This window comes from Amblyomma americanum, chromosome 6, assembly GCF_052857255.1.
Source record: "Amblyomma americanum isolate KBUSLIRL-KWMA chromosome 6, ASM5285725v1, whole genome shotgun sequence".
Lineage (NCBI taxonomy): Eukaryota > Metazoa > Arthropoda > Arachnida > Ixodida > Ixodidae > Amblyomma > Amblyomma americanum.
In genome coordinates this window covers 5986486-6006281 of record NC_135502.1, presented here as the reverse complement: position 1 = coordinate 6006281, position 19796 = coordinate 5986486, and the positions used below count along the sequence as shown (strand labels likewise).

The window sequence follows — 19796 nt, the reverse complement described above, 5'->3', positions numbered from 1 at the left end:
GTTTTTGCAAGCATGCAGATTCTCAGAGGCTTGCAAGAGATATAACTGTCAGTGAAAGTGGTGCGTTGCACGTTTTGTTTAGCGCTGAGACGCATGAACTGGATACTCCGTTTCGCACCATTGTGAACGAAGGTGGCACGTGGCAGAACTGTGCTAGTACATCCCTTTTAAAAGCTTTGAATATCCTGTGGCCCTACTGGTTGCACCTAGCACAGACTCGCTGCATCCCCCGGTACCATAACATGACTTTGTAGCCCTGGATGGACAGAAAGTTGGGTGCCGGGTTCCGCATCTCGAGCCGCAATGGGTCACCTAACGAGCGCCTAAGAGAACACAATAACAATGTTCACAATACAGTTAAAGGGCATCTCGACATCACTGCCGAGATTGTGTAAGCAGAACTTGCCAGCCATACTTTCAACACCCAAAAGTGTTGAGCAGACACCCAAACACGCTAATTCGAGAATTTATTGAAGCCGCGCAAATCGCCTGGTTACAGCACGGATGTGTCAGCAGTCCCTCCTTAGCATTGTCAGCCAAAAAATTACAATTTCTATCCGCAGGGAAATAATGCCGCTGTATCATTTTGGTTCTTTTTTCGTGTGCATGGACAAGTGTGTATCACCCCTATGTTTTTTATTGTTGGTTGGAGCCTGATATATAAATTTCCTCGTTCGATAGAAAAAACCTTTAATTGCAAATCAGAGCCTGTCTTTGTGTGTCTTCCTTCAGTCCTTGTCTAATTCGCTCTCTTCTTTTTAAAATGGTATACCAACTCGCCCAAGCATCAGTCCTGAGGAGACTATTTTTTTTACCTTGATTGCACTGGGTCGCCACCTGTAGTCCCGGTGCACAGTGCTGTGCGCATGAAGCCGACATGTAAGCGGTTACTTAGCGTTCTGGTAAGTCTGGTCAGAGATTCAGCTTTAGAGCTCTCAGCAAGCAATGTTTCCACTCGGTTTGTTCATAATGGAAGCAAGATTATTGAGTGTACGCTTGCTGCAATACGGTGGGCAGGATCCAGTCGGGAAAAAGGCAAACATAAATCACAGCGGCAACGTCAAAGCTTGCGAACTCGTTTGGTAGTCACTTCAGGCGCTCACTTAATATCTGTGTTTTAGTGCAGGATTGCATTTGCCGTCTACATATTCTCCTCACCCTGTCAACTAATTTTTGCCCGTCCGTTCGTCCGTCCTTCTGTCCGCCCACGCCAGTATCGGTTTCGTGAAAATAAAATATACACGAAATAATTCAAGGCCACACCTGGTTTCGACCCTACTCCAGTTTTGTTGCGCTACTGGCAGCTTGCAACGCTGCAACCAGCTCGGCTTTCTTTTTCGTAAACGTGGTATTTATTACAGTGAAGTAATGCTCTCTGCACGTGATATATTTAAAGTATTTAGGAAGCGATATTAAATACATGACCAACCAAGACGCGCCCAGGCAAAAAGAAAAGCCGCCACCGTCTGGAAGGCGTTCAAGTAACGATCGTTAGCTGTTTGGTTTACTAGACGAAGAAAGCGAAGAAGAAAGCGCCCGTTGTCCAGTTATACCCCTTCAAGATACGTCCCAAACGAAGTTTGCTTCGTTTGGGGGGACAAGGTGGGCCTAGAATTCGGCTTGCGGTGCGATATAGTAACGCTTTAGTTAGTAATATCATGTATACAGTGTTTACCTATTATTTAATTGCGGCTTTATTTCTATACCGCAACCCATAGGGTTTCATTTTCCGGCCAAATTCGGTATACAACAGTTCTCGGATGGGTGCCCGTTGTTGTCGGAGTATATATAGCGGAACGAATGTATGCATGTATAGCCGGATACCTGATATTTGATTTAATATCTGCTACTGGTCCTTGTACCGAAGATATTAAACTTTTTTTTTTTTGGAATATGGCGGAGTGCTATACGCACTCGGCCAGGTATTGCACTGCCTCCGCGATCGGTCCGACGCCTACGGGCCTATTAGCGCGCGGCGCCTTTTCTATTTATCTTTCCCTCCTATCCTTCAAGTCTCCTACTTTCAGCATGCGGCAGCGAGCGTGGCTCGGCTTGGGCCAGTAGGCAGGCCTGTTCTCTTTCCTTTTCCTACTTCCTTTCAGCAACTTCAGTCACTCAGTCAGTCATGTATAGACCAGATTCATTTACCCTCACACGCAGGCTGCGAGTGCTCTCTTACTCTCGACACCAGTCGCCATCTATCGGCGCACGCGGCACGTTGGACTGCGGTCGGGTCGCGCCGGCGGCGCGTAGAATGCGTGTTTACGTGTTCTTCGCTTCCGTCGCTGATGCGCTCTATCACCTAACGTATGTGGGTGTGTGCTGTGCATCACTAGTCACATTTTCCCTGGCCGTTCTAACGGTTATCTGACACACACTGTTACACACATATGCGAGGGTAGTTGACCAGGTACGGTGTGGATTTAAAACCGGTTCTTACAAGCACATGTCTGAGCTGGCGTGTCGTTTGTTGCCGTTTTTTTACGTACGCTTCCAGCTGTGATAATTTTATGCATCAGATTGTATATTTATTGATTTGACTGAATGGTGCAGTGACGTGCAAGCGGTAACCGGATCGGCCAGCTGCAGATCGAAGGTTGTCCAGGCGAAGCGCGTGTTTTCAATAGCCAGTACGTCTTAGACATCCGTGCACTGAGCTTGCTATTGCTCCCGTAAAGACATTTCGTGCATGGGGATGTAAGCACGACCGCCACCAAATTAAGTTTCTATTTCCGTATGTATCTCAGATGGGTCCGCGGGGTAAAGGGCTGACCGTATAGTATCTCTCTGCTGTTGGTACCTACCTCAATCACAGCAATATATACACGATTTTATTACATTCTATGACACGTGGCCAAACTGCTACGCAACGCTGTCACATGCTCCGAGAGCTTCCAAAGAAAATAAACGCGACTTCGGTCCGCAGAATTTGTGAAACCTGGCCTCTCTGCTGATATTGATCAATCTTGAATAAATTAAGCAAGAATACGTTTTTGTGCGCCAGACAGCAGAAATCATGGCAAAATTTGTTTTCTGTTTGCCCTGTGACTCAGTTGTGCTCATAACAATAATTTGTTGTGACCGGCGCACCACGTAGCTAGCGACAAAAAAGCCCCATTTGTGGTGGGTGCTTTATGGCCGACAGGAAGGATTAAGAGCGCATTGGAATTGAAATTGCATGCTTGCTGGGCACATAATATTTGATACTGACCAAAAAGCTTTTCACTGTAATGGAACACCAAGACAGTAACGATATAAGCGCGAGCGCGTGCTAATCGCCGGCACAATTAACGTGAATGCCGAACTATATGTCATGAGTAACGCATCAGTTCTATCCCTTTGATAAAGCAAAGACCTCTTGCAACACAACCACGCTGTGGAAGTATGCTAAACAACGTTTTTTTAACGCCCGAAGGGAAGTAAATCGCGGCTATATGCAGGCGCGGCCGCGGAGCTGCCGCCGCCCCGCAGTCCCCAAAGAAACGCCCGCAACACGGCGCGCCAGTCGGCGGAAAATGGCCGCGCCTGAGAGCGGCTCTTGATTCTGGTCTATAGCGGTCCCGTAACGGTACAGCTTTCCTACCTGTTTTAGGATTTATTTGGTGAGGGGGGGGGCGGAATGAGAGGGCACAACCAATTTTAATGGCCGCCATCTTGGATTCTAGAAATCGAAACTATGCCGCCATTTCGTTCCCTGACGTCATACACGCATAGTTCTACCTCTATCCACCATATTGGACCGTGACGTCATTATTGGCACGCAGCAAGTGGTTATTTCTCCCGGTGACGCGCTCCGGTTTCAGCTCTGTTTGGGAGCACACTTCCTGAGGTGAGCAATCATCCGCTTGAACTTTTATTTTGTACAAACAAGAGCTTCATAATGCACGTCCATCACACGAGTTTTCTGCATACGCTTTGCAGGCGTATAAGAACAAGTCTGAAGGTTCAACAACATATTGCGGAGCAGTAAGGTATCGTACGGCACGGGGAGTCAAATTATTCGCTATTCATTGTCCGCTGCTGGGCATCCCAAAGGAACATTGTTTCTTGACATTTGACGAAAAAATGCGAAGTTTCATCTGGAGCATCGTACAGGCTGCATGTTAACGAGGGCGTAAAAATCTAATTTTCCTCTAGACTTGTTTTAACGGGCAATGTATAGGTGTATGGCTTTATAAGAAAGCATTTGTACGCAATGAGAGAGGAATTTTACGTGCTGCTCTAAGCACGTCATGCCCAGGCATGACGAAGTTCACAGAGCTGTGCATAAATGGAGAGAAGAGCGTAGAAATCAGATCTTTGCACAACTGTTTCCGCGGCAATGAAAAGAAGTGAGTAGAAAAACGAAACATTAGGCAACAAAGAACAAAATACATCTTATCGATTAGCTGCCATAAACAACCACGATAACAAATATTAGAAGACACTGTAAAGGTAGGCTACCACCGCAGCACATCTGTCAATTTTTCTATAGGAGACTTCAGGCTTGATAAGCTTTAGCTGCACAGCAGAAGAACAGAGCACATAATGAAGAAACACATCCAACACGGGCGGAGCTGCAGATGTCGGCTATTCAGCCGGGACTCGTTGACTGCTGATGTAATGTTGCTGGAGGAATTTCGTAGCAGGTGAGAGTGAACGAGTGTACAGACGGCGGAGGAACTTAGTTATGTAGGGCGTTATTTTACATTTCGCGAAAAAAAAAGAAAAAAGAAATTATTAAAAATAGAAAAAAAATGATATAGCAGTAAAATTTTAAAAAGTTCGAAAAACTGTCTAAAATCGAAGCTAAAAAGAGAGTCCCAAAAACTGACTGACTCTCATATTGGGAAAAATTGATGGTTACAGCCATCAAATTTGTCAAAGCTAAAAATAAAGAATCAACCAGGAATATCTCCAGTAAGAAACGGCTTGGCAGCTTGTGGTGGTGACCGCAGAATTCCTCTAATGTGGCTGCAACATAGGTATCTCGACTGAAACGCGGTGGTCGCATAAAAGATAAAAGCCCTTACCGCCACTATTACTGCTAGCCGCGGGTTACTGGACAAGTAGCTCCGGTGATACGCTGTGATGCTGCGAGACCTTCTTGAGGACGAATGGTAAAAGCGCCGATCTGCTAACTATAGTCTTATTGTCTCGTACTGCGGCAACTGAGGCAGATGTTCAAGGAATCCGTCTTTTACATTTTGATATATCGATTGCTGTCGTCTGTGTCTTTTCGCTCTCCCTGCATTCGTTCTCCCTGTCTTGTCCTTGCGTCATGGGTGCGCTACTGTACGTAACCGCGTTTGCTTCATCTTCCGAGCGGCAATCGAGGTCTTCTCTCCGATCTCGCAAGAAGAAAAAAGCCTCGGAGTTAGAGACAGCGCGCCGAGCGTTGCCTCGGAAAATATAGACTCCTCCGGCGCTTTCACAACGCGCCGCGGAAAGCGGCGCAGTAAATACACACACGTGCGCGCACGCGCATTCGAAATAACAAAGGCAGATGGGAGGAGTGATTTATTTCGAGCAGCCAGTGTGCGGTTTGGGTGGGGTCTGGACCCTGGCCTTTTTCTCTTCTGCCCGGCGATGCCGCAGTCGAACCGGATAAACGATCCGGGATCCGCTCTTCCCCGTCTCCCTCAGCCTCGGGGCCGCCCTTCCCGAAAAAGTTCCCGGCCCCCAATCTTTCCCCGAATTCGCGTCCTCGACGAATGAGCGGTTGGACCCCGTGCCGCGCGCACTGCATAAATTCCGTGCATGGCTGTCCGAAATGGACGCATGACGCTACGCAACCACGCTTCGCTGCGAAGGGACGTGGACTTGCGTAATTAATTTTTTTTTCCTCGTGACCTTGTGTGTTCGTTATGCAGGAGTCGATACTTATATTACAGGCGTCGTGGCTTCGTTGACAATCGTGGGGTATTACGTCAGTGTAACTGTAAGTCAGTATAACTAAGATGAGTAATGGCTAACGGGAGAAAAACAAGACAGAAACACCAACAAGTGGTACCAGAGAATAAATTTTTGAAAAAAAAAACACTTTGGTTCAATCGCGAACTTACTAGAGCTACGGGGGCTGCTAAAAAATACGCCTGGATATTTTGTTCTAAAGCTCCTCTGACGCAAGCGAGAGCCAAAATACAGCAGTCCCGCTCCGGGCAACGATGGAGCAACCAGCATCGAAAACCCTAACAGAAGCACCGGTCACATATAGAGAATTCACGGAAGGCTACAGACTCAGTAGAAGGCAATTACCACCACCAGACAAATCACTCTCACTAAAGGAAGCAGCGGCCTGGAGGAAGATACAAACGAACACCTACTCTTCGCCAGAAATCTTAGGTATATACAATCAGCACAAGGTAGAGGACAGGGTATGTAGATACTGTGGAGCTAAAGGCACTTTGGCACACATAACTATAGAATGTGGCAGCTCCCCAGGGGCTGCGGAATTCAACCATGAAACAGCCTGGGACGATTTGCTGCCAAGCGAAGATCCCGCTACGCAGAAAAGACCAGCCTGGTGGCCGAGGCTGTGACCGACCAACGGCACCGGTAGCCCAGCCCCCGGGCTTAGATTGAGGCCCACGAGGGAGAAAGCTACCACCCTTTGGCAAATAAAGTTCATTGACTGACTACTGACAGGTGTCCCGCCGCGACCACTTTTCGCAGCACAGGTCTGGCGTCATAAGGGCGTAAAAAGCTGATGTTAATGGAAATAGACTTCTCGAAACTAGCGAATACCGAATAGTCTAATATGAAGCTTGGCGCAAGTTCTTTGTCTTTCATGTCAGTGTTTTTTTTTTTTTGCCATGCTAAACGATACCGTTTTTTGGGGTGCACACCTATCGGCAGCTGTGTGCGCCACAAGTTGTAAATGTGACGACCACGGTAACTTAGCCACGTGCAATTGTCGCTCTTCCGTCCCAGCGCGCAGAAAAGTTTGCGATACGGCCTCGATTCGTTCCTGGTGAGCACCACCAGGAGATTAGGAATTCAGCAAATTTCATTTTTTTTTACCCATTTCAGATTGTCTTAGGAGAATGGCGTTGGCTGTGCATTCCGCATCTAGTCTAATCCCTGATGTTCCGCTTGAAGAGGCTTTCGCTTGGAACGCTGTTCTTTTCTCCTCTCATTGCGAATACACCTTTCCTCCTCGCTCTTTTTTTTTAGAATAAAGGTGTTGCGCGTGTTCAGGCCGCAGATTCCACCCTGTTGCTTTTACTCGTTTCATGTGTCTCTCTTAATGTTGTCACACCAAAAAACTGACACGTCAACAAAGCCCCCCAACCTCGGCGACTGTCAGCGGAGCCGCCTTTCTTCTTTCCTTTCGGTCTGCATGGCACCTTTGTACCTCACGCTATAATTTCACAGCAAGACTTAAGTCTCCATTTTATAGGAAAGACCTTGTGCATCCTTGTGTCTTCCGTGTGCATCATCGTACAGATGGCCCCGAGCTCCCACGCAGTCATATACGGGGTTATAAATATGCCCAGAGATGGGGCAGTTCGCCACTCTTTCGCCGTGCTGCACACAAATGGCTGGCACAGCTGCCGCGGCGGCCAGTGGATCCCGCTGTTCCGTTCGCGGGCTGAATGGCACGGCGGCGGTGGTGGGTCGCAGGGAAAGAGAGAGCCGCATAGATTATCATCGCCGAGTAACAATACCAGAGGAGAAGCCGCCGAATCCTGGGGCGTCGGGAGCTTATTTTTCATTTTCTCCCTCGCCCTGCCCCCTTTCCTTGTTACACGCCGCTTAGGGTCGGCCTCGCTTCATCAATCTTGCAGATTCGGCTCCACGTAGGATTCCTGGCGCTTACGCGAGCTCGCTTCGGCGCGGCCTTAGCTGCTGCCGCCTCACCGTTACGGGTGTGCTCGCATCGGCGCAAAACTCACTCTTATCCGTGCACTGTCGCTTCTTATCTTACTTGTCTTTTCATATTTGGGAGCTTCATGCGGCTCGGTTGTTCCTCCCTCTCAGGCGCCCTGTGCTCTAGCAGGCTTTGCGTGCGCGCCTGAAAAATGCTCGCATCTCTAGTTGTCCGTGGATCTGCCATCACGCCATTGAAGTTTCACACGTCGCCTCCTCCAAGAGTGTTTTCCGTGTTGCTGGTGTTGTTTTCGTCGTTCCTGGCCGCTATAGCTGCCTTGCGGAGGGAAAGATCACTAAACCTTTGTAGTTATGGGCAAACCGACGTGTGAGCATGCCGCCGCCTGTCTCCTTGGTGCAGGCTGCGTCGAAAAAAAAAACAGTCTGCGTGCACGCTCCTAGCCACATACGTTTATGCTGGCTTTAAAATTCCACTCAGTCGTGTGGAGAAGCAACCGAAATTGCTGTTTAATACCAGTTGTCGTTCTTGCGCAAAACGGCGCGCTATCCGGCCCAAAGTTCAAGCATGCATAATGAATAGACTGCCCTGGCATGCAATTCATCCACTATGATTACAATGCGACCTGCACACCTTCGCGAGCATTAGTGAATATTTGGAAGCTTTCTTACCTTAATAAAGTTCTTCATAAATTTATTCCAGTACAGGCAGCTTACGCATTAAGTGTCAAATATGACAAAAAATGTTACACGCCTGGGCACGCTCCAATGATGCCTGCCATTGCGAAAGCGCTGCTTTTTTACCTCAAGGACATCGCCGAGGTAAACGATCTGACAAGTTTAGTCTCTGTCATTCAGTGCTATGAAAAGAACGAGACTATCAGGTAAGAGGTGCCCTTGTGACTAAAAGGACACGAGCAGAAGTGAGACAATATCGAGCCGATCGGGCTTATGTGCGAACATCAAATGAACTGCGCGAGAAAGAATTTACACGAGGACCGACAGAGACGAGCTTAGACAACATCAAGTGTTATTTTAGTTCATCTTGCTGCCATCTGACACTTTTATTGAGCTTGCCTGTGGCACTCACTGTTTTTCTTCAGCCGTGCTGTCACGTCTCTCAAGTTGTGATCAATGCCGCTCAGGTTAACGTTCTGTCTCGCCGTTACATCCTTTCTAAATTTATCATCTATCTGCTCTCATTTAGCGTCTCTTCTTGAAGGCCTGACCCAATAGTCTGAGGGTAACAGCACAGCTCGATACAGGAGCCTTAAACAGGTGCACGGCCGTATGCCCAGCACACGTGCCGGCGATCTCCAACAGAAATTTGTAGAAGGCATCAGCGCGGACAGAAGAATTCAGGCACGCTCTTCGAATCTTTGCGTGCCGCAGCCCGCTCTCACAGCGCGCCTTGTTCCACGCGGCAGGGCTTCCATTGTGGCTGTCCGGGGAAGTTTTTGGCTCGCGAGCTGCTTCCATTGTGCGAGCGCGCCATAGCCGCCGTCTCACGACGTCCAAAGGCGCCGCCCGAGCGTTACACATTTCAGGGCCCGCGCGCTCTGCGTGTGCCTCGTCTCCCCGTCGTCGTCATCTTTCAGGAGCAACCCATTTCTGTCAGAGGGGCGCGTTGACGCCGCAAACTTTGCAAAATCTCCATAGAAAACGTCAGGCCCGGCACGACACCACCCCAACTTCCGCTAGCCACGCTGTGGGTGCGAGCTGCGCCGATAGTATGCGCGAAGCCGAGTAATAGACTCGCTGCAACACGATGTTCGCCAGAGCTCCTGCGGCTCTGTTGAGCTGGCGTTTTCGCTGCGTTGCCGCCGGCGGGGCTTCGAAGAAAGAGCGCGGGATGGCTGCTATTCACAACGGCAAGCTGTTCGATAACGTCCGGCGCCCCAAACAGTCGGCTGTCCGCGTATTTCTTTTTTTTTTAACCCGTTCTCTTCAGAAAGAAAAAAAAACAAGAACAAGAAGCATTTTTTACATCGGCCGTTTCGGAGATGAAGGCTTAGTAATAATAACGAGAAGAGAAGACAAGGAGAATTTCCTCCTCTTTTTCCTACAGCGGCCCGCCTGTATACGTCAAGCTACTTGAGCTGTTGGCGACATCGCGAGCACGGAGTTGTAAAATATTTAATGGCACTTAGGCGGCATGCATTTCGCCGGCCATCCACGGGAATTATTCATGCCAAGCGTTATTAAACACGCACAAAAGGCAAGTTTTTGATTAAACAGACGTGGTTCTTTTCTTAGGAACGACCGCTCCCAATAGAGCCATTTTTTATTATTTTCTGTTTCTTCTCTCGCTCGAACGAGCAGCACGGTAATTATTAAGGACTTGGGAGACGCACGTTAATAGAAATGAGCTGTCTTGGGCGCTGACAAGCTACACTAGAACCGCAGTCTGCTGGTTCTTTACTGAAAATATTAGGCTCTCTCGTCTCTTCTCGATTGCATAGGTCGCCAAGCTTGTGCGCTCTGATGAAACTACCTTCTCCCTCGAAGCCTCTGCGACTGAGGGGCTCTTAGGTTTCAGTATCGCTGCGGCAATTCCCCAGAAATTCGACTCGTGGTTGTGGCACTCCGATCAACTGAAACCCATTCCCCTCTCTCTTTTCGGGCTCAGTGACAGACGCTTGCTCTAACAGGCGTCGCCGGAGGGCGTGTGGGCTGCCGGTTTTTCCGCCTGCACCTAATTCTGCTCCACGCGTCTAACCGGTCGTCTATTTCTCAACGCTTCGTGGGCTCTGCGGGGCGAACGAGGGCTTTCGCCGGACACATTCTTCCCCGTGCACTGTAGCCTACAAAACTGCGTCACACACTTTGCGCGATTTAATTCCGGGAGCCAGGTCGCGAAGTTGGCCCCAAGTCAGCCGCTCTTCCTTCCCACTGTGCGCTACTCCACGACACTCTCGGCCCGCGTGTCTCGCCTGTAATCCCACCGGATCCGTGCCTCTAATCCCTGCCCAATCCGGTAGCGATTCGTAATAAGCCCGGAGGCAATTCCCACCGCGCAGCCGGGAACGCGCCGAAAGATTCCCCTTCACTGTCGCTCGCAATGCAATCTGTTTGCTTGCTGCTGCTACGTATACGTGCTTGCCTGCAGCGATGTCTGGCTCGAGCTGTGCGGGGGGCACCCTTCTCTCCCCCGGTGCAGCGCGGTCGGAGCAGCGGCGGCGCGCAATACCGGATCCCGTTTGAGCCCGTGCTCCCGGAAGTGCGGACAGAGAAGTGCGATGCCAGCACACGGCGCTTAACTGTCGCCGCGGGTGTGACGCGCCGCCGCGTAGCAGCCGCCGCACACGTGCGCTGAATCCGGACGCGGTGGCCGGGCATCGAACGCAGGGACTACGTTGTGAGCGGGATAGGTAGCTTCCGGTATTGGCTGGATCGAAATCTTCGGGTCGGGGCCAGTGTGAAAGGCGCGTTTTTGGTGCAATTCTGACGTCGTTTATCATTTCACCTTGATCGTTCAGCATATAAGCTAAGGCTCACCAACTTTCGGTTAAACGAACACCTTCGAGCTTGTTAATGAATATTACATAAGTCGAGCGTATCCAGGACAGCGCACGTGCCGTCCTTTATTGAATTCAAATCGACTAATCTGACACTGTTAGCGAGAAATAGAAAATACTCTACATTTAACAATACTATAACGTACCGTCCTACCTTATTTTTCTTTTAATTTTCCGATCGAATTGGCAGCGATTAATTTTGTTGAATGGGCGAAATGCCCATGAAACAAAGAAGCAAAATTTTCGAAGGTCCCGAAAACTTCGGCAATTTCGTGTATTTTCTTGGCGTGGAAAACACTATACAGCCTTATTATTCGTGTGATGTTTCAGAAAATCAGCGTTATTTTTTGCATCGTACGCATTCCTCTTTTCTCAGTACAGCACTGATATTTAAAGCAACAATGTTTTATTGAGCTCGCAGTTCTAGCTTTGCATTTATTTTTCCTAGCTTCACCTGGCTTGCTGGCATTGAACCAAACGTACCCTATATATTGTGGAAAAAGATCACACAAGAAAAGATATAATAAAGGCAAGGAAAGCGGATCTCAAACACACCTCTCCCGCTGATCTTCTTTATTTTCCCTATTGACAACTGACGTGATGGTGCCAGTTTCGCAGCATGTGTTGCACAAGCGCTTGCGTTACCAAGCGAAGCATTCTAAGTGGCGACTCGTCTGACCTTTAGTCGCAGGCTTTGATCGGTTCTTCTTCGCACTTTACTCCTCGCCTTGCCGCTGTTTCCTCACGTGTTATGTAGGTATGCGCCTCGGATTCGTCGATATTCTGTGGAGAAATTTCCTAACCCCATTGTACGAACGCAACCGTTACTCTTAATTGTGTTGCCACGTACAGCGAGTCGCTTTGTTCTTCAGTAAACTTAACCATACCTTGTGAGCACAAGAGGATGTGCCCGTTTATAGGGTCGCGTACTTTTCGATTCGCGGGGAGCGCTGTTATGAATATAAGACTATTCCTGCGTGGCAGGAAGGCTTACTCACACAGCGCATGTATTGCGGTGGCTTGCACTATTCTATGCGAAATTTCTTCCACGAAGTTCTCTATTAAAATAAAAATAAAAATTCAAGCGCCTTGTTTTTTTCGCCTTTTATGGTCTTTCATTAATGCATTTTTGAGAGCACTTAAACACGAGATGGAAACAACACGTAACACAGGGGGCGCAAACTGTCAACTGAAATTTTATTTCTGAGTTGTATGTACACACACACACACACACACACACACACACACACACACACACACACACACACACACACACACACACACACACACACACACACACACACACACACACACACACACACACACACACACACACACACACACACACACACACACACACACACACACACACACACACACACACACACACACACACACACACACACACACACACACACACACACACACACACACACACACACACACACACGCACACGTACACGCACACGTACACGCACACGCACACGTACACGCGCACGCGCGCACGCGCACGCACACACACTTATGAAGGGAGCCAGCAGTCACCGAAACCAAGGTGCATAGGGGAATGTTCAATTTTTTTTCTTTTTTTAAATGTGTTGTGCTGATCAGTGGGATCAGTGGGATAATAATACTTACATTAATGTATCGCTTAAAGAAAATTACTTATAAACCAGCAGAAAAAACAGCAATACCGCCGTTGGGATCCGAACCCATGACCTCCGAATATCGCGTCCGGTGCTCTACCAACTGAGCCACGGCGACGGCTGTCCAATCTGCCGCTCTCGTGGGTATTTATGTTTTATTGCGTGTAAGCAAACGTTGAGAGTGTTCACAAGCTCCGCCGTCGTCCATAGCGGACGTAGCACGTCCTGTAATACCGCGAGTGTACCGTGGAACGTCATCTAACGGAACGGAACGTGGAACGTCATCTCTATATATATATATATATATATATATATATATATATATATATATATATATATATATATATATATATATATATATATATATATATATATATATATATATATATATATATATATATATATATATATATATATATATATATATTGTCACCGATAAACGGTTAAAGCACTCAAAGCCAGGTTTAATTAGACGTGCTACGCGTCCAAGACAGCAGGGAGCTCGTGCGAGGAAGACGAAAACCTCTAGCCCCTCGAGAGCGCAAGCCATGGCAAGTCCCATCTAAAACAGTTCGGCCGCGGCATGGCGCCACTGGATTGATTGGGACTGTGGCATTACTCCCCCTCTCTGAAGGGCGACGACTCTGTGCCTCAACAATGAGGAGCACAAAGACAAGGGACGGCGCTTGTGTCCGGCGGCTGGTGTGGACAGGCCTGAAGTGCTAGCGGGCGTGGTACGGCTTCATCCGTGCGACATGGACGACTTCGGGGGTCGGCCGTCGAGAGGAGCGAACTGTACCCTGGGGAAGAACTTCATAGTTCACCTCACTGACTTGGCGGAGTACTTCGTAGGGGCCAAAATATCGGCGTAGAAGCTTTTCGAAGCGCCCACGCATGCGTATTGGGCTCCAAACCCAGACTTGTTCGCCGGGCTGGTAACTAACAGCGCGGTGGCGGAGGTTATAGCGGCTAGCGTCGAGGGCTTGCTGGTGCCGGATGCGCTGTCGGGCGAGTTGGCGGGCGGCCTCGGCGTGACGAACAAATTGGGCAGCACCCATAACAGATGTGGTGCTACTAGTCGGGAGCAACATGGCGTCCAGCATGGTTGTGGCTTCGCGACCATGCACCAAACGAAATGGAGTGAAGCGTGTCGTTTCTTGCAGAGAAGTGTTATAGGCAAATGTGACGTAAGGGAGTATGACGTCCCAGTTGCGGTGGTTTGCGTCAACATACATGGAAATCATGTCGGCGATCGTCTTGTTGAGCCGTTCGGTGAGGCCGTTCGTTTGAGGGTGGTAAGCGGTTGTCTTGCGGTGACTGGTGCCGCTCAGGCGCATAACCTCCTGCATAAGGGCCGAGGTGGAGGCCGTTCCTCTGTCAGTTAAAACGATGGCGGGTGCACCGTGACGAAGCACAATATTTTGAACGAAAAAGTTCGCAATTTCGTCAGCGGTACCACGAGGGAGAGCTTTAGTTTCACAGTACCGGCTGAGGTAGTCGGTGGTGACCGCAATGTAGCGGTTACCCAGCGAGGACTCCGGAAATGGGCCCAGTAAGTTCATGCCGACTTGGTGGAAGGGGACTTGTGGCGAATTAATAGGCTGCAGTAGTCCGGCTGGCTTAGTCGGCGGCGTCTTGCGACGTTGGCACTCACGGCAAGTTCTGACGTAACGCTGGACAATTGAAGCAACCCTGGGCCAGTAGTACTTTTGGCGTATCCGCGCCAAAGTGCGAGAAAAACCCATGTGACCAGAATATGGGTCATCATGGCACGCCTGCAGAACTTCGTCACGCAAGGCCGCAGGTACGACGAGCAGATAGGCAGGTTCTTTGGCGTCTGTGTGCAGCTCAGTGGCGGCTGACTCGTCGAAGTGTCCAAGGATGGGCGTACTTTGGGGACGAGTTCGGAGGTCTTCAAAAGCCTTCTGTTGTTTCAGGCCCCAGAAGAACGGTTCGGAATCTTTCGTGAGGCGGGTGAGGGGCTCAGCGATCTGGGAGAAGTTCTGCACAAAACGCCGATAATAGGCGCAGAGACCCAGAAAGCGGCGCACGCTTCGCTTATCGGTGGGCACAGGAAAAACAGCCACGGCGGCTGTCTTATCGGGGTCAGGGCTAACCCCTTTAGCACTCACGATGTGGCCCAAAAACTTCAACTCTTCGAAAGCGAAGTGGCACTTTTCGGGCTTCAGGGAAAGTCCGGCCGACCGAATTGCTTCGAACACAGCGCGCAGGCGTCTCAGGTGCTCTTCAAACGTATCAGAGAAGATGACAACGTCATCCAAGTACACGAGACAGGACTGCCATTTCAGATCGGCAAGAACGGTATCCATCATCCGCTGGAAGGTTGCAGGAGCCGAGCACAGGCCGAAAGGGAGCACCCGGAATTCGTAAAGACCGTCCGGTGTAATAAAGGCGGTCTTCTCCCGGTCGCGTTCGTCCACCTCGATTTGCCAATAGCCGCTGCGTAAATCTAGCGATGAGAAATACTTGCGTGGCGCAGCCGATCCAGGGAGTCATCAATGCGCGGCATAGGATAAACATCTTTTTTTGTGACTTTGTTTAAACGTCGGTAATCAATGCAGAACCGTAGGGTTCCATCTTTCTTTGCTACTAGAACAACAGGTGACGCCCTAGGGCTCGTCGACGGCTGTATCACGTCGTCCTGGAGCATTTCTTGAACTTGGCGGCGAATGGCATCACGCTTCTTTGAAGAGATCCGGTAAGGCGGCTGACATAACGGCCGCTGGTTGGCGTCGACTATAATTCGGTGCTTAGTGAGCGGTGTCTGCCTAACCTTAGAGGTCGAGGCGAAGCAGTCACAGAAAGACTGGATAACGCTTTCGAGGCAGCGTTTCTGATTAGACGAGAGGTTCGGGCTCACGTCAGTTTTTATGGGAGTGGTGGGTGCCTCAACTGATGCCGAGGCTTCGGACAAAGCGTGCTGTCCCGCGAATTCGCCAAGTTCTTCGAAATACGCCATAACTGTTCGGCCAGGCAAACACTGAGGTTCACAGCCAAAATTGGTTACCAAGAGCTCAGTTCGGCCATTGTTCAGCTCGACAATTCCGCGAGCAACACAGACTTGCCGACCAAGGAGCAGCGACATGTTGGTTTCAGCGATGCCACGAGTACCAGTGATGTTGTCGCAATCTACGGTAACAAACATGCTAGCTCTTGACGGGATTAATACGTGGTCGTCAAAGACGCGTAACTTAGTCCCGCGTGGCCCAGGATCGCCTTCAACGGGGGTTGAGTGGAAAATGACACGACCAGCTTCTGAAGGTTGATGACAGCACCGTACTCCCGAAGGAAATCCAAGCCAAGTATCAGGTCTTTGGAGCACTCCGGTAGCACGGCAAAGCAACCAGGGAAAGTAGCACCGCGGATCTGGATTCGTGACGAGCAGACGCCAATTGGCGTAACCACATGACCGCCGGCGGTGCGGATCTGGGGTCCAGACCAAGGGGTCATCACCTTTCTGAGGGCCGTAGCTAGCCGACTGCCCATTACAGAAATGTCAGCGCCGGTGTCCACAAGTGCGGTCACATCACGATTATCAGCGATTACTGGGATTTCGGCAGACACCAGTCGGTCGCAGCATGTCGTTGTCGTTGAGGTCGTCGGGTCGGGTCGTCGTCGGTCGGATCGCAGCCGCGAATCGTCGGATGGAGGCTCTTGACTTGATCCAATAGCGGTGGCCCTACCCTCGGGGGACGCCGTCTTCAGTTTTCCCGATGTGGGGACGCGCCTCTGAACTGGCTAGAAAAAGACGGGCGGCTTGGCGAAGAAAACCGCCTTGGGGATGGCGAACGGGACTGGCGTCGCCGCGAGGTCGTTGGCTGCACGTTATCGGACAGATACTGCTCGATGTCCCGCGGCCGTTCTCCGTAGCGTGGTCGAGGTGCGTCAGGTGGAAACCCCTTTACGCCCATTCTGCGGTAGGGGCAGTGGCGGAGGATGTGGCCGGGCTCCCCACAGTGGTAGCAGAGCGGCCTATTGTTTGGCGTACGCCAAAGACACGCTTTGCTCATGGTGGACAGGTGCTCCTGTGGTACGACGGGTACAGCTGCAGTTGGGTACCGCAGTGAAGGCACAGGAGTGACGGGAGAAAATGCTTGACTCACTGGCCCAGGACGACTTTGTAGTGCTTGACTTTACGTCATCACATAGGGCGCTGGCTGCGGAGGTGGTGGCGACTGAACAGCTCGCCGGACTTCATCTCGGACCACGTCCGGTATGGCAGCGACGCTTGCCTGTGGAGCTTCGAAGCGAAGTGTGGAGCTTCGAAGCGAAGTTTCTCGAGTTCTTCGCGCACCAGGCTCCTCACAAGCTCTCGAAGCTCCTCAGTGGGTAACGACGTGGGAGTGCAGTGGTGAGCGGCTGCTACACTAGCCTGACGGCCGTAGTGCGCTCCCCGTTCATGCAGAGAACGCTCTATGCTTGTTGCCTCCTTGGAAAAGTCGGCCACCGTTCTTGGCGGGTCACGTACCAGTCCGGCAAACAATTTCTCTTTGACGCCGCGCATTAGATGGCGTACCTTCTTGTCCTCGGGCATAGCAGGGTCGGCGCGATTGAAGAGTCGCGTCATGTCCTCGATGAACATGGCGACGCTCTCCTTCGGCTGCTGCGACCTCGATTCCAAGGCGATTTCAGCCTTCTCCTTTCGTTCGCTGGTGTTGAACGTCGCTAAGAGCTCTCGGCGAAAGATCTCCCAGTTAGTGAAGGAGGCTTCGTGGTTCTCAGACCACGTCTTGGCCGAGTCCTGTAGTGCGAAGTACACGTTCCACAATTTGCGCTCGCCGTCCCACTCGTTGAAGCCCGCCACACGGTCAAAGCTGGCCAACCAGTCTTCGACGTCCTCAAACCGCTCACCGTGGAATGATGGGGGCGACCGAGGTGTGTGAAGGACGAACGGCGGGGCATTCCCAGAATGCTGACTTGTCTGGCTAGCCGTAGCGGACGTCATGGCTCTTGCTGGTCTTGCGAGTTGGCCGAACTCTGGTTGTAGGCCTCGCACGCGGCGGCTCGCCTTGTGGACTGGTGTTGTAGCCACGCGTTGACAACTGACGTCAAGAGTGTCCTCGAGGTCAGCGTACATGGATCTTTACCCCGCACCTCCACCAAATATCACCGATAAACGGTTAAAGCACTCAAAGCCAGGTTTAATTAGACGTGCTACGCGTCCAAGACAGCAGGGAGCTCTTGCGAGGAAGACGAAAACCTCTAGCCCCTCGAGAGCGCAAGCCATGGCAAGTGCCATCTAAAACAGTTCGGCCGCGGCATGGCGCCACTGGATTGATTGGGACTGTGACAATATATATATATATATATATATATATATATATATATATATATATATATATATATATATATATATATAGCAAAAGTGAATTCTGGCAGCTGATTTGGTCAATATTATATAAAATCACCAAAAACTGAAGAAACATAACAGGATTTAATTCACGACGTTTCGGCTGGAGGACCAGCCGAAACGTCAGGAGAAACAAAATTCCAAAACAAACACATTTAAGGCATAATCTCTCTTATCAAATTGACAAGAACAATCCGAAAATAGCCCAGTCTGGACAGTAATGCATGAGTCAGATTGTATTTATACTTATTTCAGTTGACAGTTTGCGAATCTGTGTTATGCGTTGTTTCGCTCTTGCGTTCAAGTGTTCTCGAAAGCGTAATAATGAAAGGCATGATTACAACCAAACAGTCCAATATGAAACCCTCTTATTGATTCTTTTCCAGAAAAATATTACTTCTAAGGAGAATAAAAAACCCCGTCTTTATACTTACGCTGAAAAGGCCACGCATAACCTCCTCTGTGCAAAGATGAAGACCGTGGTTTTATATGGTTGCAAAATTTCATTTGCAATTGGGAATTAGATACGGAACGACCTGTGTCGTGTGCTCGAGCAAAGCCTTCATTGGTGGCCTTTACTTGTCTGTTTTCAAAAAAAAAATAATAGCTGCCAAAACCTTAAGGAGACAACCCCCTTCCCCTCCCCCCCCCCCCCCCCCCCCCTGAAAAGTACACCCGGAAAAAAAAAGCAGGTGTACAAAGTCGTTCATTCTATTAAAGTGTGTAAAAAATTGAAAAACTCTATACGCTCGTAATAAAGTCTCTGAGAGGCAGCGTGATTTATTTCTCGCTAGCAATGCAGTGGCCGCGATGGGAGCCAAAGCTTCTGCGGCCGTCATTTAATCGCGGGAAGCAGTCCTCTTTCTTAGGTCCGTCCCTAAAACGTCGTCTCTCGCCCTATACGTCGGCCCTCTAAACGCCAGCATCGATCATTGTGAAGATGGCGGCCGCGCAGTTGGCGAGGCGAGTCTGAGAGAAGCAGAATCCCATATAAGGCGTATAATAGATCAGCCGGCTTCTATTGTTTGCTTCATGTTGTTCTAGTTCTTGTTGCCGCTATTATTATCTGGCATAGGAGCGCCTCGAGCTTTCTTACTTCGTCGGCTTCTCTCACTGAAATTCGTCGTCCCCGGGACAGCTGGAAGAGGTTTTCTCGTTTCCGCAGTGGCCATTGCCGTCAATCCTACCACTTCATCTTTCAACGTGAGCTCGTCTTCCTTCCCAGAATTGGGTGAAATGAAGCCTGCCCCACTCGCCCACTTGTCCAGTGGGCACGCCAGGGTATCGAGTTTAGGGCGTTGGTTGCGCAACGAAACGTTGATGAAGAGCCTCTGCGGGGGTCCGGTTGCGCGATACTCTAGGAGGGAGTTGCGCGAACCAGCAGAGGAAACGAAGAAGAGATGGCAATTACATCGAGGAGAATAAAAAAAAAGAAGAGAGAAATGAACTTTG

The 19796-nt window shown here is 49.9% G+C and overlaps 1 protein-coding gene across 21 annotated transcripts in view; it reads left to right on the top strand.

Annotated features, from left to right (window-relative positions):
• Window positions 1–19796, top strand: part of LOC144136224 (protein turtle homolog B-like) — an 873939-nt gene that overhangs the window by 583037 nt on the left and 271106 nt on the right. The gene's annotated exons all lie outside the window — the stretch shown is intronic.